Below are 24,110 nucleotides of genomic sequence, written 5' to 3' on the forward strand. Positions count from 1 at the left end.
CACATCCAATGGTGTGGTCTCCCCTTTCTGTCCTCTAGGAAGAGATTGGTCCTCCTGTGTACAACTCCATTAACCAGCACTCCAGTATTCTGTCAGAGAAACTGCCCTTGTCAGCTATCTCTGCCCAGTCATGAGCAGGGTAGGCACCAGAACAAGCACCCTCCAGATGCACTGTTGGTGATGTCACAGCTGCAAGGCATGCTGGTCTTAAGGCAGATGTCTTTTGATTGGCGTGCACTTTCAGGAACGGTGCATGATACCAGGTGATGTTCACCATTAGGATGGAAAGAACCATTAAAGCAGTAAGTTTGTTAAGATTTCGCAAGAAAACCTAACCACATGTCAGGTTTTAGTCCCCAAACTCAAGGTGACTTGCAGTTAGCCAAAAAAAGCCCATAAGAATTGGAAGAGGCCTTTTGGCTCCTAGCACCTGTTCTGCTGCTCAATGGAATCATTAAGGACCAAACTCTGTATACTCACTTCTTATTCCATAATGTTTTGTTAACTAAAATTAGAGATTTATAATTACCAATCAACACACATCAAATATTATTTGTGAAGAGAATTGTAGCCTGCACTTTGCCCATCTCTGACTTCCCATGAGAAGGAGTCTTTTTGAACCCAGGGCCATTCCCCTAGTACAGGCATATCCAAAGTGATGATGGGAAGTGAATTCTGGCCTTTTGACCAAGGGTCACTGAAGGGGTGATTATGATGTTCCTAGTCAGAATACTGTGTGACCTCAAGGGGCATAATCCTACCCCTCACATTCCATTTAATGTCAATACTCTAAAACATGCGCTCTGTGCCCTAGGAATCAGAATACTGTTTCAGGGTGTTGCTTTGTGCGCAGATAGCCTTGTCACCAGCCTTCAGACCTGAGCACCATTTTTTTGCCACCATTTGTCATTCAGTATTCTTCAACCCCAAAACTAAATTGACATCATGATCACCCTATGACATGAATGGGGAGGTAACCATCATCTGGGTGATGGCAGAAGACAGGCAATTGTAAGCTGCACTCGAAGAGGGAATTGGACAGTGTCCATCGCTGGACCATCAAACCACAACAAGGCTGGTGGCAGACAAATGTAATTGAGTCATGGCACCTTTGACCAAATCCATCACTAAAAAATTGTCTACTTTCTTGTTTGCAGCTTTGAATACAAAACAAAATCTCCACGTATGAGGCACTTTAGTCAGCTCGTTTATTACAAAAAATCCCCCAAAGTGCAGTTAATTCATATAATTTGTAAACACACACATTTCCACTCGACCATTTAGAGGATTTAAAAGAAAATTCAACATGCCCCAAGACAAAATGTTCCAGTTGATATGACTATGACATTCTCAATATTTACAAAATACATTCCACCTCATTTTACAGCCAGAGGGCAAAACATTTCAAATTAGAGAAAATACAATTGATATAAAGTGTTCTATATAACATTCTTCACTCTGAGATGCCTCAATATTTTTTCAATACTCTTGATTTACAACATGTTTTCTTTGTGAAGCACAATCCAAGATGTTTGGCAGTTTCCAGTCCCTCTGCATTTTATGATTGAAAGATTCTAGGCAGTGACATTTCTCCATTGCACCTCTGCAGCAGCTGCCCTAAGCTTTAGTGAATCACTCAGCATGTGGTCTGCACCTTGAAATGCCAGTCTCCAACAGTCAGCTGAGGACAACTCCTTGCATTGGAGGACCAGCATTTTGGACAGACCGAATAGTTTATTTCACTGAATTCTTGGTCTTCAGAAACAGCTGAAGTTTGGCTTGGTGTACATCCCTAGAACGGCCCGTAGAGGTCAGAGTCCTGCACCACAGAGCTGTTTGGGATGAACCTCGACACAGAGCAGTGCGTCTCTCTCCAGACCTGGTTTGCAAATGCAAATTTCACAAGGTGGTGCCCATCAGTCTTTTCACCACCACAGCTACCTCACGGCCAGTGTGCTGAGGGGGCACAGATTCTAGGCACTTGGGAAGCATCTGACAGGATCTTTCTCACCACCAGCCAAGCTCTGTCCTAGTCCTTCTGGCAATGAAGCATTCAGCCAAACCAAATTGTCAGGGAGCTCAGTGAACCAACCAACAGGAGCTATCGTCTCTTTTGCCCACATGACTTCATGGACCGTATGCATTTACCACTCTGGGCTAAAGGTGCACTTCTGCATGAATTGCTCCACTAGTAGCAACAAACACAATACAGTCCAACTACGTGTCGTGTTCTGTGTCAATGTGGCCAAAACCCATCCTTCACCACACCAGGAATAGGCAGGACCTCAGCATGCAGTGACTCTCACTGTTTGCATGCTGAGGGAATGCACATATCTTGATGCAGCTGCATGCAAAGATGGCCTTCAGGATGAGGGCAATGTCGTGTAACTTTATTTTCCTTCTTCAGAGGTTTGTGCATTGTGCCCCTCTGAAAACTCTGAAAACTTTAATTGCATGGCACTGTGGTCTTTTGCTGTAAATTCTGTGTCTTATGATCCTGACCCACTAGTTACCTGATGAAGGAGCAGCGCTCTGAAAGCTAGTACTTCCAAATAAACCTGCTGGTCTACGACCTGGTGTTGTGTGATTTTTTAACTTTGTTCACCCCAGTCCAACACCGGCACCTCCATATCATGGCTACCATACACAACAACAGCGAATGCACTTTGTGGTTAAGAAACTGGTCAGCAGGTGCAATGGAGAAAGAGAGCACTGCTCCCATGTGCTCCATTTTCTCATTTAAAAACTGTCTATGGTTAGAACCCAGTGTGCTAATGGAAAAGAAATAAGGTCTTAAAGACGGAATGTACATCCTATTGTCCATTGCGCAGTAAAATTAGAGCGAAACAGAGGATGCTAGGATCTTGCAACATGAGGCAAGTATGTTATTGTAACAAAAGGCTATGGTTCAAAATGCAAGATCCAAGAGTTGAGTTGGATGCTCCATGTTCTGGGAGACATCATTTCATGACTTCCTACTGCCACCTGCTCTTTCTTTTGACCCAGCTATTGATCATCCAACATGTGCATCGTCTGACTCCCATGGTTTATGATGTATTCCAGTTTGAGCTTCCCATCCCCACTAACTCTTTCTTTCCCCTTCATAGTTTGAAGATAAAGCTGAAGCATCTAAAACAAACCCGACCTCCTCCAGAAAGTCACAGCATCACAGAATCCAGGCTTCAGCCCATTCCATTCACTCCATGGGTGATGTCAAGCAACAGATGAAAGCAGCGGATACTTCAAAGGCTATAAGCCCTGACAACATTCTGGCAATAGTACTGAAGATTTGTGCTTCAGAACTTGCTGTGCCTCTAGCCAAGCTGTTCTAGTACACTTACAACACTGCATGAACCAACAATGTGGAAATGTGCCGAGGTACACACAGTGCAGGAGAAATCTAATTCCTCCTCCATCAGTCTACTCTCAATCATCAGTAAAGTAATGGAAGGTGTCATAAACAGAACTTGTTCAGTAATAACCTGCTCAGTGACGTCCAGTTTGGGTTCCGCCAGGGCCACTCAGCTCCTGACCTCATTAAAGCCTTGGACATAAGAGCTGAATCCCAGAGGTGAGGTAAGAGTGGGTGGCCCTTGCATTTGACTGAATGTGGCATCAAGGAATCCTAGTAAAACAAAAATCAATGGGAATACTCTCCACTGGTTGTACTCATACCAAGCACAAAGGAAGATGATCATGGTTGTTGGAAGTTAGTGATCTCAGCTCCAGGACATCTCTGGACGAGTTCCACAGTGCATTTATTTTCTAATCAACCTCTTCAGAGATGTTATTACATGCCTCTAGAGCAGATGGGGCTTGAACCTCGGTCTCTTGGCCCAGAATCATGGATACTACCACTGCACCACAAGAATCCTAGTTCCTATGAGTAGTGTCCTAGGCCCAACCATCTTTAGCTGCTTCATCAATGACCTTCCCTCCATCATAAGGTTAGAAGTGGGGATGTTTGCAGATGACTGCACCATGTTGAGTACCACTTGCAACCCCTCAGATCCTGATGCAGTCGAAGTCCAAATGCAGCAAGACTGGACAATATCCAGGTTTGAACTAATAAATGGCAAATAACATTTCTATCATGCAAGTATCAGGCAATGTCCAACTCTGTAAGAGAGTACCTGACCATTGCCCCTTGACATTCAATGGCATTACCAACAGTGAAACCCCACCCCCCCACTACCAACATCATAGGCAATACCCATTGTCTAGGAACTAAATTGGACTAGCCAGATAAACACTGCGGCTGCAAGAGCAGGTCAGAAGCTAGGAATCGGCAGCGAATAACTCACCTTCTGACATTTTAATGCCTCTCAACCATCTACAAGGCACAAGTCAGGAATGTGATGGAATACTCTCACATGTCCAGATGAGTGCAGGTCCAACACCAAAAACAGTGACACTATCCAGGAAAAAGTGGCCTGCTTGATTAGCACCACATCCACAAATATTCATTCTCTCAATCACCAATATTTCGTGTACTATCTACATGGTACACTGCAGACATTTACCAAGGTTCTGTCGACAGCACTTTCTAAATCCACAACAACTTCCATCTAGAAGGACAAAGGCAGCAGATACATGAGAACACCACCACCTGCAAATTCCCCTCCAAGCCATCGTCTATCCTGATTTGGGAATATATCGCCATTCATTCACTGTTGCTGTGTCAAAATATTGTAACTCCCTCTCTAGTAGTACTGTGGGTCTACCTACACCAAATTGACTGCAGTTGTTCAAAAACATATCTCACCAACACCTTCTCAAGGGCAGCAAGGGATGCAAATAAATGCTGACCTCGCTAGAAAATCCTGTGAATAAATCAAAATACTTTAAATCAATTCGCACCTGAACTGTATAATTTGCAGGGTATATACAACCCTTGTTTGTGAAATCTGTCTTTGCAATCTTTAAAATAAACCTTCCTTTCTGGTACAAAAATGCTCCATTCCTTCCAAAGCCGTAAGTGCCCATTTTGGTGTGATGCTCAGAACTGCTGCCTTTTCTGTAGAGGCGATTGTCCCGAGACCTTTATATAGCTGTAGCAGAATTGCACCTCCCTCCAGATACAAAGGTCAGCATGCAATCAAAGCTTGGCATTATTTTCTGTATCTGCTCAAGACATTTTAATGATCTATGTATAAGGCCAATCTTGTCTCTTTGGATTTTCACTGGTTTAAGAGCTAGACAGAATGAGGAAGTAGATTGATAGTTTATAGAATCCCTATGGTGCAGAAAGAGGCAACTCTGCCCATTGAGTCTGCACCGATCGCCTGAACAATATCCCTGCCAGACCCATCCCATCCCCTATGTTTCCCATGGCTAATCCACCCAGCCTGCATATATGGGCAATTTAGCGAGACAAATCCACCTAACCTGCACACCTTTGCAAGGAAATCAGAGTGCTGGGTGGAAACCCATGCAGACATTGGGAGAACATACAAACTTCCACACAGACAGCACCCCCCAAGGCTGGAATTGAACCCAGATACCTGGCACTGTAAGGCAGCAGTGCTAACCACTATGTCACTATGCCATCCTTTTTAATGTTTAAGTGCAAAGTAGACAATCTCATGTTTGACCACATTGGTGCTATCTTGGTCATTCACTTTAGTTATTCATATGGCTTTGTTTCTTGCTTCCATTTATGCTACTTGCAATCTGTCCATTTTTGCATCATTGTCAAACTTGGATTAATGGCTCTCTATCTTGTGAAAGTTGTTCATGAATGCTATGAACATTTGAGGCCCTAAAACAGATCTTTGCAGGACACCATCTTGCCAGTTAAAGTACCTTTCTATTATCCCGACTCTCTCAATCATGACTGATATCCTGGATGTTTGCTCGATGATTTGGAAATTTCAGAGTCCTGGGATAAGGTAGATCTGACTGAGTGAAAACCTGTTTGTTAAGACTCCTCATAATCTTAATAACAATGTTTATCTTATTAATGTATCTTGTACCTGTTTCCTAACATGCAATAAACTACATCATGTTTAAGACAAGACTATCTTCCCATTAAGACTGACCTAGTGCTGTGAAACTTGAAAGGGTTCAGAAAAGATTTACAAGGATGTTGCCATGGTTGGAGGATTTGAGCTACAGGGAGAGGCCGAATAGGCTGGGGCTGTTTTCCCTGGAGCGTCAGAGGCTGAGGGGTGACCTTATAGAGGTTTATAAAATCATGAGGGGCATGGATAGGATACATAGACCAAGTCTCTTCCCTGGTGTTGGGGAGTCCAGAACTAGAGGGCATAGGTTTAGGGTGAGAGGGGAGGAATAGAAAAGGGACCTAAGGGGCAACTTTTTCACGCAGAGGGTGGTACGTGTATGGAATGAGCTGCCAGAGGAAGTGGTGGAGGCCGGTACAATTACAACATTTAAAAAGGCATTCGGATGGTATATGAATAGAAAGAGTTTGGAGGTATATATTCCAAGTGCTGGCAAGTGGGACTAGATTAGGTTAAGATATCTGGTCGGCATAGACGAGTTGGACCGAAGGGTCTGTTTGTATGCTGTACATCTCTATGAATCCTTGACTATAGTCCAACCATAAGCTGGCTGTGGTTGTATCCTGAAACATATAACATCTAGTTCCATATAGGTAAAAGTGAGGATTGCAGATGCTGGAGATCAGCGTCTAGATTAGAGTGGTGCTGGAAAAGCACAACAGGTCAGACAGCATCTTAGGAGCAGGAAAATCGATGTTTCGGACAAAAGCGCTTCATCAGGAATGATTCCTGATGAAGGGCTTTTGCCTGAAACGTCGATTTTCCTGCTCCTCGGATGCTGCCTGACCTGCTGTGCTTTTCCAGGACCACTCTAATCTAGACTCTAGTTCCATATGTTCTATAATCTAAAGGCCATATACACTGTTTCATTTGTGTGTCTTAATCCTAGGCTTTTAAAATTGACCCTCATCTATACTGATGTGAATTGTTCCAGTTCTCACACAAGCTATCTTTATGACAACAACATCTTAGATTTATGTTCACACCTTTAAGTAATAGGATTTATCACTGGAGTGAAATAAAACAAATCTGACAGTGAACCACATAAGATGATCAAAGCAGATGTTCAAAGCATGTTTGAAGAAGTAAAACTCATGGAGTAGTGGAGACATTTACGGGTGACTTTCCAGTGTTTTAGAGCCAGGCAGCTCAAGTCAAGCAGCTAAAATTGGGGATGCTGAAGAGGCCAGATTTAGATTGATTCCAATATGGTATGGGGTTGTGGGATTCAAGGTAATTACACAAATAGAGAGGAACACTTATTTTGAAAAGGAGAATGAGAATCTTAAAATTGAAGCTTTGCTAACTGGGAGCCAATGGAGATCAGCAAGCATGGGGTTGGTAAGTTTAAGGCTTTGGTGCAAGGAAGCACAAGGGCAGCACAGTCTTGATTTCCCTTAAGCTTGTGGAATGTGGAATGTAGGAGATCAGCCAGGACTATGCTGAAATAGTTAAGTCCAGAGCTAGCAAAGGCATCAATGAGGGTTTCAGCAACAGATGAACTAAGACAGTATGGTCTGGCAATATTGGAGAGGTAGAACTAGCAAAATATGAAGAGACAAATTCCTAATGCACCAGACAATTTTAAAACAGCTTTTACACAAAAATTCCCTTTCGCTCTTGTGAGGCAATGACTGCATTGTGAATATTTAATGCTATAGCTCAAATTAACAACAATCTCTGATTCACACAGATTGACTGTAAGAAAAATGACAGAGCTTTAACATGTTTTCCTATCTTTAATACATCAGATATTTCTTACATGTATTTTTTTTAATTTGTTACATTTTTCCACTTGAAAAGACCAGTTCTGTGAAGTGTCTCCTGGGAAATCACAATTCCACCATTGAGAAAGTCTGCAATAAAACAGATTGGATTGTCAGTTTCTTTTCTACTTCAACACCTTTTTTTTCCTAATCAACCCCTTTTCTTCCTTTAAATAGGCTCTTTCTCAGTATGGTGTAGTGGCACAGTGTAGTTTGCCTTTCCATGTCGGTGATTTTGATGACATTTCATAATCAAAAACCGTTTTTACATTTACATTAGAATGCCAGCAGATTCCCCCAGGATAGTAGAAAAGTTGCAACTACCTTCAGTGAATCTCCTGGTTCTTTGAGGAAAAGGACTTATTTAAAATAAAATAAATAATGAGTCATGGTCCACAAATAGGATCATAGGCATCTCCCTCCATAAACAGTGACAAGCAGTTTAAATGATCCCACCATTTTATATCAGATACATGGTGAAGACACAATTTGTCTGTTATAGAACTATACAATGCTTACAACAATAAACAAGGCCATTCAATTATCAGCTTTGTACAAGAGCTTTAATCTTATCTCACTCTTTTTGTCCTTTCCCTGTACCCCTGAAAGCCCACACATACCAAGCTGACTTATGGCAGGAAGTAAAACAGATTTTAAAAATGGTTTGTCAGATACATCATGATACGTCAGATACACAGATAACGTCATGAATTTATAAGTAAAACTAATCTCATTTTGCAACTGCACCTTCTAAACGTTAAACAATGGCATCCAGAATCTAAGGCATTTTACCAAGGAATGAGCTGATTAAAACTGTTTAAAGACCCACCATTAAAGACCCAAATCAGAACCTTATGAATGGATACATAATTATGTAAGAAATTATGGAACGAGCAAAAAATGTCATTGTGATATTTTGAAATGTATTCTTTCACAGGGTGTGAGCATCATTGGCTAGAGCAACATTTGTTTTTCATCCTTTATTGTCCTAATGAAAGTAATGGTGAACTACCTTCTTGATCCACTGCAGTCCCTATGGTATAACTGCACCTAGAGCACTGGTAAGGAAGGGAATTCCAAAATTTAGATTCACTGACAATGAAAGGTTGGTGATATTTTACCAAGCCAAGATGATGTGTGGCTGGGGAGATCAGAGGTGAGAGATCTCCATTCATCACAGAATTCCCAGCCTCTGACCTGGTCTTGCAGCCAAACTATTTGAGTGATTGGTACAGTGCAGTTTCTCTCCAGTGGTAAGACCCATGATGTTGATAGCCAGGGATTCAGTGATAGCCATGCCATTGAACATAAAGGGAACATCATGAGATTCTCTCTTGTTTGGGGTGGTCATTGCCTGGTACTTGTGTGGCATGAATGTTACTTGCCACTTGTCAGCCCAAAATTGAATATTGTCCAGGTCTTGCTGCAATGTGAATACAGGCTGCTTCAGGATCTGAGGAGTCATAAGTCACACTGTGCATGGCACAATCATTAGTGAACATTTTTACTTCTAACTCTATGATGGAGGAAAGGTTATTGACAAAGTTACTGAGGATGTTGGGGCCTAGCACACCATCCTAAGAAACTCCTTACATGGATGCCCGGGACTGGGAAAATTGACTTTCAACAACCTCAACTATCTGAAACAAAAACAGAAATTGCTGGTGAATCTCAGCGGGTATGGCAGCATCTGTGGGAAGAAAGCAGAGTTAATGTTTCAAGTCAGGTGATTCTTCATCAGAGTTCCTCAACTATCTTCCTTTGTACCGGGTATGGCTCCAATGAGTCAAAGGTTCTTTCCCATGATTCCCATTGGCTCTAGTTTTGCTCGGGTTCTTCAATACCATCCTTGGTCAAATGCTGCCTTGATGTCAAAGGGCATTAGTCATACCCTACCTCTGGAATTTAGCTTTTTTCTTATCTGTTTGGACAAAGGTTGTAAGGAGTTCAGGAGCTGACTGGCATTAGCAGAACTCAAACTGAGCCTTTTATAGAAACAGCAGGTTCCATCATTCAACATGATCATGCCTGATCCTCACTATCTTGATGCCATACTCATGACCTTTCCCCAAAAGCCTTGACACTTTTACTATCTAGAAATCCATCTACTTCTTCCATAAACATTTTACTACAACGTTGTTCTTTCTTAAACATATTTCTTAAACACGCCTGAAACTAAACTTTTGCTCCACCTCCCACGCCCTTACAACTAACACTGAGAAATTTCAATTAACATTCCCCCACCTCCTGTCTACCTGACTAACATAACTCATGAATGGTACACAAGACCTATTCTGCACTCACCACCTCATTCATTAGAAAACCAATCAAGCCTGCTGTCTTTACCTTTTTACTATTAACATTTTAGCTGCCTGACACATTATGTATTGAATTTCTTTAGTGATTTTCCAAGTTGAGCTCACTTCAGAGTGCAGATTGTTGAAGGTACTATCTTTCAAAAATAGCAATCTAGGATGCTGTGAGTGCTGAAGGGTACAACATCCACTGTATAAGGAACATGAATTTCACTGACAGGGAGAGCAGCAGGACCATTGCAATAGTTCATGGTTCATCATCATACCTTGCATATCTGTCAGGCCAGTGGCAATGAACTGTTGTTAATTAACCATTGCGATCACTCTGCAAAATTGATTTTAAAATGGGGGCTTCTGCCAAAGGATAAATGCACCTTTTAAAATATGAAGAAAAATTCCTGCAAGTGTGAATTAATTTTGCCTGCTCATTGTTCACAGTCATCAACTACAGCTTTTGCAACACAAATGCAATTCTATATGCAATTTATAATATCCATCTTGGCATGGTAATATTTCTACATTTAAATAAATGATGTGAAACATTAACTAATGGTACTCCTTTACATATATATTTTGTTACATTAATCATGAAAAGCCACAATCACTAAAATACATACATGCATTAAAAGTTCTGCTTGATAATAGAATGCAGTGCTTGTAAGAGTAAAAGACAAGGTCACCATAGGGTTGCTCTCTCATTAAAGAGAGAGACAAAGTGTTGATTTAACTTAAGGGTGGCTGCATCTCAGGCAAGGGTGAGATGACCTCGGTGAGTGCAGGAACTCTGCTTTGTAAACCAGCCATCCAACCAACTGAGCTACCTAACAATAGTGGTACCTTGAGGAATGTGCAGGCTGAGAAATTCCACTCTCTAGCATTAGGTTTACTGATGTGCCATTATTAGAATTAGAATTAGTCTTCATTGTCACGTGCACTCGAATGAATGCACTGAAAAGTTTGTAATGTCACCGCTTTGGTGCCATCTGGGTATCTAGGTGCAGAATGATTTAGAGATGCCGGTGTTGGACTGGGGTGTACAAAGTTAAAAATCACACAACACCAGGTTATAGACCAACAGGTTTCATTGGAAGCATCAGCTCTCGGAGCGTCGCTCCTTCATCAGGTGGTTGCGGAGGACAAAATTATAAGGCACAGAATTTATAGCAAAAGTTTACAGTGTGATGTAACTGAAATTATACATTGAAAAATACCTTGATTGTCTGTTGAGTCTTTCATCTGTTCAAATACAATGATAGTTTCACTTCTCTCATACATAAATCACAAAACGTTTTTTTAAAAGTTACATTCTCAGGTCAACTGTAACAATTGGTGTTAGCCAGATAATATGTTGGAGGTGTTAGCCTCCTGTGTTCTCTGTCTGTGCCATAATGTTTAGACTGATTCTAATCTAAAAATTGAGTTAACAGAGTCTTACATGAATTCATGCAGTTTTGAGCAAAGTACAATGTAACTCTGCAAGTACAAATTCACCCCACAAACATATATGTATATTTGTGCATGTGGGTTTTTGTGTGTGTGTGTTTGTGCGTGTGTGTGTCTGGGGTTGGGGGTTGTGAGTGTGAGAGAGAGTGTATATGTGTGTGTATGTGGGTGTAGAGTATCTAAGTCTGTGAGGGCACCTGGAAGTACCTCAGGGATGCCCTCATAAGAACAGGGTACGATGCTCAACTCATTGACCACCAGTTCCAACGTGCCACAGCAAGGAACCATAAAGACCTCCTCAGACACGTGCTGCAACTGACAGGGTACCCTTCGTTGTCTAGTACTTCCCAGGAGCTGAAAAACTACACCATGTTCTTCGCAGCCTGCAACACATTATCAATGAGGATGAGCACCTCGCCAAGACTTTCCCCACACCTCCACCGCTTGCCTTTAAACAACCGCCAAACCTCAAACAGATCATTATTCGTAGCAAGCTGCCTGGCTTTCAGGACAACTCCATACAACCCTGTCACGGTAGGCGCTGCAAGACGTGTCAGAGTGTGGACATGGTTGCTACCATTACACGTGGAAACACTTCCCATCATGTACGTGGCAGGTACTCATGTGACTCAGCCAACGTTGTCTATCTTATACGTTGCAGGCAAGGATGCCCTGAGGCATGGTACATTGGGGAAACTGAGCAAAGGCTACAGCAACGGATGAATGAGCACTGCACAACAATCAACAGACAGGAGTGTTCCCTACCAGTTGGGGAACACTTCAGTGGTCCAGAACATACAACCTTGGACTTACGGGTGACCATCCTCCAAGGTGGACTTCAGGACAGGCAGCAGCGAAAAGTGGCCAAGCAGAGGCTGATTGCTAAGTTCTGTACTGATAGGGAGGGCCTCAACCTGACCTTGGGTTCTTGTCACATTACAGGTGACCACCATTGCACTATACACATACACTCCTATACACACACATACACACAGACACATGTATACACAGATATGCACACAGACACACACTCCCACACACACATGCACTTCCTCACAGACTTAGACACTCTACACCCACATACACACACATATACACTCTCTCTCACACTCACAACCCCCCACCCCAGACAGGCAGACAGACAGACACACAAACCCACATGCACATATATACATATATGTTTGTGGGGTGAATTTGTACTTGCAGAGTTACATTGTACTTTGCTCAAAAACTGCATGAATACATGTAAGACTCTGTTAACTCACATTTTAGATTAGAATCAGTCTAAACATTATGGCATAGACAGAGAACACAGGGGGCTAGCACCTTCAACATATTATCTGGCTAACACCAATTGTTACAGTTAAACTAAGAATGTAACTTTTAAAAAAAAGTTTTGTGATTTACATATAAAAGAAGTGAAACTATCATGGTATTCGAACAGATGAAAGACTCAACAAACAATCAAGGTATTTTTCAATGTATAATTTCAGTTACATCACACTGTAAATTCTGTGCCTTATAATTGTGTCCTCCGCAACCACCTGATGAAGGAGTGACGCTCCGAAAGCTGGTTTGCTTCCAATTAAACCTGTTGGACTATAACCTGGTGTTGTGTAACTTTGTACACCCCAGTCCAACAGCAGCATCTCCAAATTGGGTTTGTTTGGAGGCATTGGCTTTCGGGGTGTTGCTCCTTTGTCAGGTGATTGTGGAATATAAGATCATTAGACACAGAATTTATAGCAAAGGTTCCAATTAAACCTGTTGGACTATAACCTGGTGTTGTTTGATTTTTAACTAGGTACAGAATACTTAACTATGCGTTACAGACTTGATAGAATTGTAAATAAAAGTTCAGCATAAAGACAAAGAAGTTTTCTTTTAAAAAGTACTTGCATTTTAGTCTTTTAATGAAGTCTGTGTCAGCTTTCAGACCGCAGGGGTTAAGTGTTTAGAAGTCAATGGGCTTCAATCCTGGAGGCTTCACTTGTAGTCCCTAAGGGACTCATCACTGCCCCAGCACTGGCCTCTGCTCCACCCGCCTCAGGGGCATGCCTGCACTCCTCACCCCCCATGCTGGCCTGGCCTGGGACTCACCTCCGGGAAATGCCTGCACTCCCCACCCCCACGCTGGCCTGGCCTGGGACTCACCTCCGGGAAATGCCTGCACTCCCCACCCCCACACTGGCCAGGCCTGGGACTTGCCTCTAGGACTTGCCAGCAAAGAGCTATGGTCTCCCCATTCGTCTTCAGTAAGTTAATTCTGACTATAAAATGTCATTTGCATTAGGTACACATGTGACCTGCAATAGACATTGGCTTGCACGGCCGTGAATGTCACTGGAGATATCAGGATCGGTATATTGTAGCACGAAGTGGCATGTAACCCTGCTTTATTGCCAGCACTGTAAAACTCACTGTTGCTTGTAATTTCATAGTATCGAGAGTGTGGTGCTGGAAAAGTACAGCAGGTCAGGCAGCATCCGAGGAGAAGGAGATTCTCCTGCCCCTCGAATGCTGCCTGACCTCCTGTGCTTTTCCAGCACGACACTCGCGACTCTGATCTCCAGCATTTGCAATCCTCACTTTCTCCTCGATAGCTTCACTGAGCTGAGCATGCATTTAAGCAGCAGAAAGGGCCTTGCTACCACTGGTGGTAAATGTGAAAGGACCATTAGCTATTTACAGATTAGTTAATCATTGATTTCTACTGACTTTTGCTGCAATCTGTAGAAGTGTCTGTGGTTTCCATTATAGTTCAAGTTAGCAGATTCCACAGGGATTGGGCTGGCACATGCTGAAAGGCTTTGTCCTAAATTCAAGGATACTGCAGGTAGAGTCACCATAATAGGGCTATTTTTTCATTAGAGAGAGGGAGAAGCCTAATGGAGGTTTAATCTGAGGGTCACCATGCCTTAGGCAAGAGGAGAGTTTGAGAGGGAAACAATTAATGGTAGGGCACTGGGTACAGTTGTCGATCAGAGAAACCCAGGTATGTAGCTCTTTGAAATTTGTGTCACACAGACAGGATGGTTAAGAAGACGTTCATCATGCTTGCCTCCATTGCTCAGACCTTTTGAGTATAGGAGTCGGGACATCATGTTGAGGTTGTACAGGATGTTGGTGAGGCAACTTTTGGAGTACTGTGTGCAGTATAGGAAGGACATCAGTAAATTGGAGAGGGTTCAGAAAAGATGGGACGTTGCCAGACTGGAGGACTTGGCTTCTAAGGATAGGCTGGATAGATTGGCACTTATTTTCCCTAGAGCGTAGGAAGTTGAGGGATGACCTTCTAGAGGTTTATAAAATCATGAGGTCACAGACAAGATGAATAGCAAAGGCCAGGGGCAATCTAAATTAGTTGACATGTTTTTAAGGTGAAAGGAGAAAGATTTAAAAGGGATGCAAGGGGCAACTTGTCCTCTGGCAGCTCATTCCCCATATGAACCACTCTCTGTGTCAAAGTGGTCGATACAGGTACAGTTACTACACTTAAAAGACGTTTGGGTAAGTACATGAATAGGAAAGGTTTGGCGGAATATGAGCCAAATGCAGGCAGGAAGGTCTAGTTTAGTTTGGGAAACTTGGTTGGACTAGAGTCATAAAGATGTACAGCACAGAAACAGACCCTTTGGTCCAACTCATCCTTTGGACCAAAAGGTCTGTTTCTGTGCAGTATGACTCTATGATGGTTCAGCCAGTGTAGGAATTGAACCCAACGTATTCCAGCCATCCACTTGAGATGGGATTTCAGGTCAAGACCCCATTGTTACATTTGTTTCCTGGCCCCAATCCTACACTGCGTTGGAAATGTAATATCAAACAGGAAACTGGGCCCAGACTCTCTGCCCAATTGGTGGTGACAGACACAGGGAGGAGGCAGGATACAGGGAGCTGTCTACATGAATTAAAGGATGAGCATTAGCCATTGCTTGGTTAATGCTGAGCAGAGACCAAGCCTGCCCCATCCTAACTCCAGCGATTCTCTGGCACCTCACTTGAGTTGTTGGTGGGAGTGATGACAGAATGGAGAAGAATCCTGTCCCTCAGAAGCCTGCAAGGCCTACCAAGAAGGCATGGCAGGAAGTGACAGCCAGAGAGAAGCATTGGGGAAGAACTGGGTGAAATGAAGAATGTGTTTTGATGGCCTGCTTACACCTGGCAAGCTGTGACCGTCATGGAATGCACCATATCAGCAGTCAGTAGAGTACAAAGGCTGTGGGTTTTCGAGAGGGCTCAACACCATCCTGGACATAGCCGCACGCTTGATAGGCATTCCATCCACCACCCACAATATTCACTTCCTGACGTGCAGTGGCAGCAGTATATACCACCTACAATATGCTTGCAACAACTCACCAAGACTCCTGCGACAGCACCTTCCAAACCTGCCACCCCTCAAAGGACAAGGGCAGCAGAAACATGGGAACATCACCACCTGCAAGTTCCCCTCCAAGCTACTTGCCGTCCTGACTTTGGACTGCATCACCAAGGCCTCATTGCTACTGAATCAAAATCCTAAGCTCCCTGTGTACGGTCGCCCAGCTCTCTATCAAATGAACCAAAGCGCTTCAAGACAGCAGCTCACTACCACATTCCCAAAGGCCCTATTGCAGATGGTCGATAAATGCTGGCAATACCATGTCCTGTGAATGAATAAAAAAAAATTCTCTCATTATAGGAAAGCTGTGAGCACTAATAACACATAGGTTTAGTTAATAATCCGACAATAGGCTATGGGAAATCTCCTTATCTGAATTAAAGCTTTAAGTGGTAATGGAGGGAGACATTGACCAAATGAGATTGTTTCTCATCTTGCAGGTCCAACAGGAGAGCAGCACAAATGACCATCCTCTGACTGGGAGTGTTCCAGCGCAGGGCTTTAATGTATTTCAAGGAGTTGGCCTGGAACCAGCCAGAGGTGAATCCAGTGGGACATTGGAGGTGGAAGGAGAAATGGCAATCAGCAGGAGGTAGAGGGTGAACAGATTTTAACAATCCAAAAGTTCAGGGGATTCAAAGAATGCTTGGGGCAGTCCTCACCTTACTATGACCCACCAGTATGTAATTTATCACCTCATTATTTCATGGATCTTAGCATCTGTTGATTGTGCTGATTTATCCAAACCACCATATCTCCCATAAAGTCTGCTGCAGAGGGAGAGGAGTTGCAGCATTGCCGACCCATTCTGGCAGACTCTGAAGATGAGAATATCTCTGAGCCTGCACTGTCACATCTTTCACATTCTTCACCAGGGCAGGTAATCCTGCCCTGGAACATTCTTGTGTGTTATTAGAGACCTGGTACTAGGGAGGGGTTGATATTCTGATAATGTCACTGGGCCAGTAATCCAATCCAAATATAATGGTGGAGGTTAGTATAATTGCAACATTGGAAAGGCATCTGGATAGGTACATGAATAGGAAGGGGTTAGGGGGATATGGCCAAATGCTGGCAAATGGGACTAGATTAATTTAAGATATCTGGTCGGCATGGACGGGTTGGATTGAGAGCTCTGTTTCTGTGCTGTACAATTCTATGACACTATGACTCTATCTGGGAATAGGGATTCAAATCCTCCAATGTTAAACGGTGAAATTGGTATCCAATGAAAATCTAGAACTAAAAGCAAGCCTGCTGATGACTGTGTAACTACTTTTGATTGTCATAAAAACTGCACTGCTTCAAAGAAAGGCTGAATAGGCTGGGATTTTTTCACTAGAGCATTGGAGGTTGAAAGGCAACTTTCTAGAAGTTTATAAAATAGTGAGGGGTAAAGATAGAGTTAAGGGTAGTTATCTTTTCCCTAGGATGAGGGATTTCAATACTAGGGGGCACATTTTTAAGGTGAGTGGAGAGAGAGATTTAAAAAAGACATGAGGGGGGGATTCAAGATGGCGGCAACCCAGAAAGTCTGAGTCTGTAGTACTCTGCCCAAGACTAAGGTACCCGCCTCCACCACACCCTCTAAACCATTTAAAATAACTCTTACCCAGCATATTTAATCATTTTGCACCAAACTTGAACAGTTTGGTGCTGTGCTTAAAATGACTAAAGGTAAAAACCCCTCCCCCACCCCCTCCAGCAGCAGCGGAGAAATCCGTGGCCACCTCGGGGGTCTTACCTGCAAAGGCAAGCCTAGTCTCCATGATCAATAAGTTGCAGGAGAGGATCAATGCGTTTATCGAGGAATCCAGGAGCAGGTGGGAGTCGCTCTTGGTCGTGCTTTTGCAATTGAAAAATTTGAACATCGTGTTGGAGGGGCGGAGCTAAAGGCCGCAACCTCGGAGACTGCCGCTGAATCGGCTGTGGGCCGTCTCCAGGCTCTCGAACAGCGAGTCCAGACCTTGGAGGAGCACATCGATGACCTTGATAATCGGGGTCATCAAAAAAAATTCAGTTGTTGGGCCTTCACGAACGGAAAGAGGAAGGCCAGCTGGCAGCTTTTTTGGAGCAATGGCTCCCTGAAATATTAAAATTGGAGTCCGGATCAGGCCAGGTGGGGGTAGAATGGGCCCACCGGGTTGCTATACACAGGCCCGGGTCGGACCAGCACCCCCGCCCGTTTCTGTTCTGGCTCTAATGCTACAGAGAGAAACAGATGTTCCTGGAAGCCTCTAGAAGCCTGGGGAAGGATCCCCAGGCCATGGTGTACAAGGGCTCTACGATTATGCTGTTCCAGGATTTTTCTCCAGCTGTGGTCCGCAAAAGGAGGGCGTTTGATGAGGCGAAGAAGCGTCTGAGAGACTTAAACATCCAATATTCCTTGCGTTACCCAGCAACACTGCGCTTCAGCCATGAAGGATCCGTTTATAACTTTGAATCACCGGAGAAGGCTAAAGAATTTTTGGACTCTTAAATAGTCTCTAAGAATTAAACTTTGCTCCCCCCCCCCGGTTTACCTTTTCTTTCTCGTTTCATCCCCTTTTTTGTTTAATATCCTCTCCAGGGGGGCAGGGAGGGGGGCTTATTTGTTATTCGCTATGTGATTTTCTTAATTTTACAGGCCAGGCGGATTAGTTCTTTTGTGGGGGTGGGGCATTTGCTTTGTCCTACCGCAATTTTTTTTAGAGCGGGCGTTCTTTTCTCTTCTATTATACTTAGTTATCTATTACTTGCCGGGATTGTAGCTTTATAGTTTTGTATGTTTATACTTTGTATTATCTTTACTAAACGTATCTAAATGTGTGGGTGGGTGGGGGTACTATAAAACTTTTGTTTTATAGTACACTTGAATTTGTTTACTCTATTATGTGGTGCCTGGGTCGAGGGCGGGGCACTGGTTGGGGGAGGATATGGTGGGTTTACTGACAGGTAGTGATTGGGTGGGGTTCTTCCTCCCAGGGGCTTGGCTGGATGATCATGGTTAGTCATTCGATTAGGTGGTGCACCTGGAATGTCAAGGGGGGTAATTCACCAATCAAAAGGAAGAAAATACTATCAAGTCTCAAAAAAAAAGGGTTGATATACCTCTCTTACAGGAGACACACCTTCTGGATAAAGAGCATTTAAAATTACAATAAGGAGGATTCGATCAGGCCGTCTTTTCATCTTTTAGTTCAAAAAGTAGGGCAGTGGTCATTCTCATTCGGAAGAACCTTCCTTTCAAAATCTTAAGTCAGATAAAAGATTAATCTGGACGGTATATACTGATTAAAGCCCTTATAAATGGGGAGGAAGAACCCCACCCAAAACACCCCGAGCATAGACCGTAGAAAATTCACAAAAGTAGAAATTCTTTAATACATTAATGTCAATATAGTTAAAAACTATTTCTAAATGAGAAAAATATAAAACACATTTAAAAGGAGATTCTCACCCTTGCTCCCAGGGGGCATCACTACCTGTCAGTAAACCCACCATATCCTCACCCAACCAGCGCCCCGCCTCGACCCAGGTACCACATAATAGAGTAAACAAATTCAAGTGTACTATAAAACAAATGTTAAAGAATTTTGAATCTTTATTGTCCCCCAGCACACCCCTTCAAACTTATAATGGAAGCATTCTCCAAACTGATAGCTTTTGGGACTCGTCACCCAATTATAGGGGAGACTTTAATTGTACTATGGACCCAGAGATAGACAGGATACCCAAGAGTACTGTGGGTATGTCTCTTAGATCCAGGCAATTGGCGGATTTGAATAAGGAGCTAGGGTTAATAGATGTGTGGAGGTGCTTTCATCTGCAGGGCAGAGACTTTACTTTCTACTCAAACCCCCACAAGTGTCATATTAGAATTGATATGTTTTTTGCTCCCTCGACCTTTTTGAACTCCATATTATCCTGCAAAATAGGTAATATAATAATCTCTGATCATGTTGCAGTATACATGGAAGTTAAGACTAGGGACGATGAGACAATTGCGGCATTGGCATATGGATTCCTTCTTAATGAAGGATAGCAAATTCATAAAATATTTCTCTCAAGACTTCAAATCATTTTGGAAATTAACTCAGGTACAGCCAGTAACCCGTCGGTGATGTGAGAAACCATTAAGGCTTATGCGCAAGGTCTCATTATTTCATACTCGGCGACAAAGAAAAAAACAAAAGGGAGAACAACAGCGTCTACTCAAGGCTCGCTTGAAGGCAGCTGAGATAGCGTATGTTTGAAAGGCCCTCTATTGCTAAGTTACAAAGGACTACAGCCCTTAGGACAGCCTTGAATACTGCACTTACCCAAACAGCAAAGAGGGAAATATTATTTGCAAAGCAAAGACTATATGACTTCTTCACCCAGAGAGTGGTGGCTGTGTGGAATGCTCTGCCCCAGAGGGCAGTGGAGGCCCAGTCTCTGGATTCATTTAAGAAAGAGTTGGATAGAGCTCTCAAGGATTGTGGAATCAAGGGTGATGGAGATAAGGCAGGAGCAGGATACTGATTAAGGATGATCAGCCATGATCATATTGAATGGTGATGCAGGCTCGAAGGGCAGAATGGCCTACTCCTGCACCTATTGTCTATTGTCTATTGAATACGGCGATAAGCCTGGTAGATACCTAGAGTATCTCGCAAGGAGAAAAAAGGCCCCTCAAGCTATCACGTCCATTAGGGAAAGCACTGGTACTTTGACTCATGACCGCAAAAGGATCAATACAGCCTTCAGAAAGTTTTACCCTGATCTGTATAAATCACAGGATTGTGAAGACAGAGCTAGGAAGATGGAGTCTTTTTTTAAAAGCCTGGTCTTTCTGGACTTAAACCCGGAACAGGTGTCGATCCTGAATGCTCCGCTGACAACCCAGGAAGTACTTGATGCAATCAGGCAGCTTCAGAATGGTAAAGTGCCTGGCCCAGATCGATTCCAGGCTGAATTCTACAGAGTTTATAGGGGTACTGGCTGGTCCACTTATAGACATGTATAATTATTCATATAGTCAGGGCTGCCTCCCACCTTCGATGAGAGAAGCAAATATTTCTCTCATTCTTAAAAAAGGAAAGGCCCCAGAAGATTGTGCATCATACAGACCAATATCTTTGCTAAATGTAGATTTTTAAATTCTTTATAAAACATTAGCATTAAGGCTGGAGAGGGTTTTACCATACATCATAAAAGAGGACCATACGGGGTTTATCAAGGGCCGTAGATCATCTAATAATATTAGAAGGGTTTTACATGTGATTCAAGTCGGTCATCAGGAAAGAATACCGGGAATAGTAGTCTCTTTAGATGCGGAGAAGACATTCGATCGAGTTGAATGGTTATATCTGTTTTACACACTGGAAAAGTTCAGTGTTGGAGAGGTATTTGCTAAATGGGTCTCAATAGTGTACAATGACCCCAAAGCAGCCGTGATTACTAATGGTTTAGGCTCAGATAGCTTCAGTGTGGGTGAGGGCTGATGTCAGGGATGTCCTCTCTCACTGTTATTATTCACGTTAATAATTGAGCCACTAGCGGAAGCTATACGGGCCGATTCTAACATAATGGCTCAGAGAGTTGGTTCGGGTAAACATAAAATTACCCTTTAAGCAGACAATGTTCTCCATTTTCTTAGTAATCCTTTGATATCCGTGCCCCGCTTGATCCAAGTAATCAACTTATTTAGTGCATTCTCAGGTTACAAAATCAATTTCACAAAATCGGAGGCCAAGCCGATGGGCGGTCTCGCTAGTATATCCAATTTATCAGACGGGTCTTGCTTTCCCTTTCGGTGGTCTCTGGGAGGTTTTTTATATTTAGATATTTTTATCACCCAGTATTTGGTCAGCTGTATAAAGCCTATTTTGTGCACCTATTAGAGAGGATAAGGCAGGAGCTTCAACGCGGGGGGGGGGGGATCTCCCGATATCTTGGTTAGGCAGAATAGCTCTAATTAAAATGAATATTTTGCCTCATCTCTTATACCCTACGAGAATGCTCCCTGTGATGTTGCCGAGGCCGGCATTGTGTAAACTATACGGTTGGCCTGGTTCTTTCATTTGGAATCATAGACGGCCCCTTATTAAATTAAAGAAGCTGCAGCTTCCACAAGCCAGGGGAGGACCAGAGTTTCCAGGCTTTAGGAAGTATCAGCTGAGTTCTGTACAAAGCTACGTAGCCGACTAGGTCTCGTGTGATCTGCAATCAAACTGGCTGGACATTGAGGCTTCTCAAGCAAAGTGTCCCCTCATTAATCTCTTATTTTTAGATAAGATGAAAGTTATTATGGGCCATTATAAAAACCCTATTGTATTAAATACAATTAAAGCTTGGAAGATAATGCGGCAAGACGAGGGTAATTCACAAAAAACCTCTCCTTGTACTCCTATAGTGGGAGCATGGGATTTTCAACCAGGGCACACAAATGCTACGTTTAAAACCTGGAGGTCCAGAGGTATCTCTTGCTTAGGGGATCTGTTCGATGGGGAGGTTATGATGTCTTTTGAACAGCTGCACCAGAAATTTGGACTGCCTAATGGAGACCTTTTTCGATATTTCCAAATTCGAGATTATATACAGAAGAAGACCACATTATTGGATAGTTCTTAAAATCGGATAGGGAAAGAAGAGTGTAATGGCCAATGGGTCCACCCTCGGTCAGCACTCTTTATCACTCATTACAGAACGAAGTATCAAAAGACATGGCACAATTGTTTAAAACATGGAATCAGGAATTGGGGTTGGAAATCCATTCAGAAATGTGGGACGACATCTGGGAAAATGCCAGAAAGATCTCCATTTGTAATAGAACCCAAGCTATTCAATTAAGATACTCCATAGGTCCCATATAGCACCGGAACAACTGGCAAAATTTAGGGCAGGAACATCTCCAATGTGTCCTAAATGTAAAATAGAAGTGGGCACTCTCACACACTGCTTAGAGACATATCATAAGATCCACAAATACTGGATCAGAGTAGCAAATGCTCTGACAGAAATCTTGAAAGCGGAAATTGAAGTAGATCCAGTATCTCTTCTCCTGGGCTTTTCGAACCAGCCCTCCCTGGATGTGCATGGGAGGAAATTATTTTCCATTCTCTCCTTTTGTGCAAGGAAAAATATCTTCGTAAATTAGGTAGTTGAGGGTCCTCCAGAACTTTTGAATTGGCACAGGTTAATCATGGAATGTATTCCCCTTGACTTCCTTACAAATATGGTGCACCAAAAAACTGAATTATTCTATAAAATATGGCAGCCCTTCCTGAACTATATAGAAACAGATATTTCGGCCATATTGTCAAGGGCTTTTATCTAGTTGTGGTAGTGGTTCTGGCTGGTCCAGGGGCCCCTGGGGGGGAGGAATCCCACATGAATGCGGGTTTTATTATGACTTGATGCTAATTTATTCTGAGCATGTACTTCATTATTTAATTATCTTTTTTTGAGTAATGTAAGATATTTTATTATATGCTTTGGTTATTTGTAGGTTAAATTAGTACTAAGTTGAGTTTTTTTTCTTTTTTGTTTGTTGTGTTTTGGCTACAATTTATTTAATATTTAATTGTATATTAGTGTTTATATTTGTTTATTTTATTTTGAAAGTTTGTAAAAAATGTTTTAAAAATTTCCTTTTTCTTCAATAAAAATGTCTATATAAAAAAAACATGAGGGGCAAATCTTTTACATGTGGTTCACATGTGAAATGAACTTCCTGAGAAAGTAGTGAATGTAGATACAATTACAACATTTAAAAGACATTTGAATAAGTACATTCATAGGAAGGGTTTGAAGGGATATGGGCCAGGAGGAGGCAGGTGGGATTAGTTTAGTTTGGGATTATGTTTGGCATTGACTGGTTGGACCAAAGGGTCTGTTTCTGTGCTGTATGACTCTATGACTCTATTAATGTCCTTTACAGAAGAAATCTTCCTCCTTACAGGACTTGCATGTGATTCAAGACCTTTAGCACAGTGTCTGACTCTGAACTGTTCACTTTCCAGTCAGCAATGAGTAAGAAATGCTAGTTTGACCAGCAACACGTCAGAGCTGGAGAAAATGAGAGCGATGCAGAGTTGGCTGTGGCATGTATCCTGTGAAGATGGAAGGACCGCAGGGCAGAAAGGCAGAGCTTCAGAAGTCACAAAACAGCCAGGTCAGTCTGGAGAATCATGAGACACGTGTCCCATGATAGAAT

At 42.7% G+C, this 24,110-nt stretch overlaps 1 long non-coding RNA gene across 1 annotated transcript in view; it reads right to left on the minus strand.

Annotated features, from left to right (window-relative positions):
• LOC122563252 overlaps window positions 1-24,110 on the minus strand; it is a 38,703-nt gene that overhangs the window by 11,871 nt on the left and 2,722 nt on the right. The window contains exon 2 of the long non-coding RNA XR_006315545.1: window positions 7,786-7,879. This is a non-coding gene — a long non-coding RNA (uncharacterized LOC122563252). The remainder of the gene's footprint in view (window positions 1-7,785; window positions 7,880-24,110) is intronic.

The sequence above is a fragment of the Chiloscyllium plagiosum genome, chromosome 26, assembly GCF_004010195.1.
Source record: "Chiloscyllium plagiosum isolate BGI_BamShark_2017 chromosome 26, ASM401019v2, whole genome shotgun sequence".
In the NCBI taxonomy this organism is placed as follows: domain Eukaryota; kingdom Metazoa; phylum Chordata; class Chondrichthyes; order Orectolobiformes; family Hemiscylliidae; genus Chiloscyllium; species Chiloscyllium plagiosum.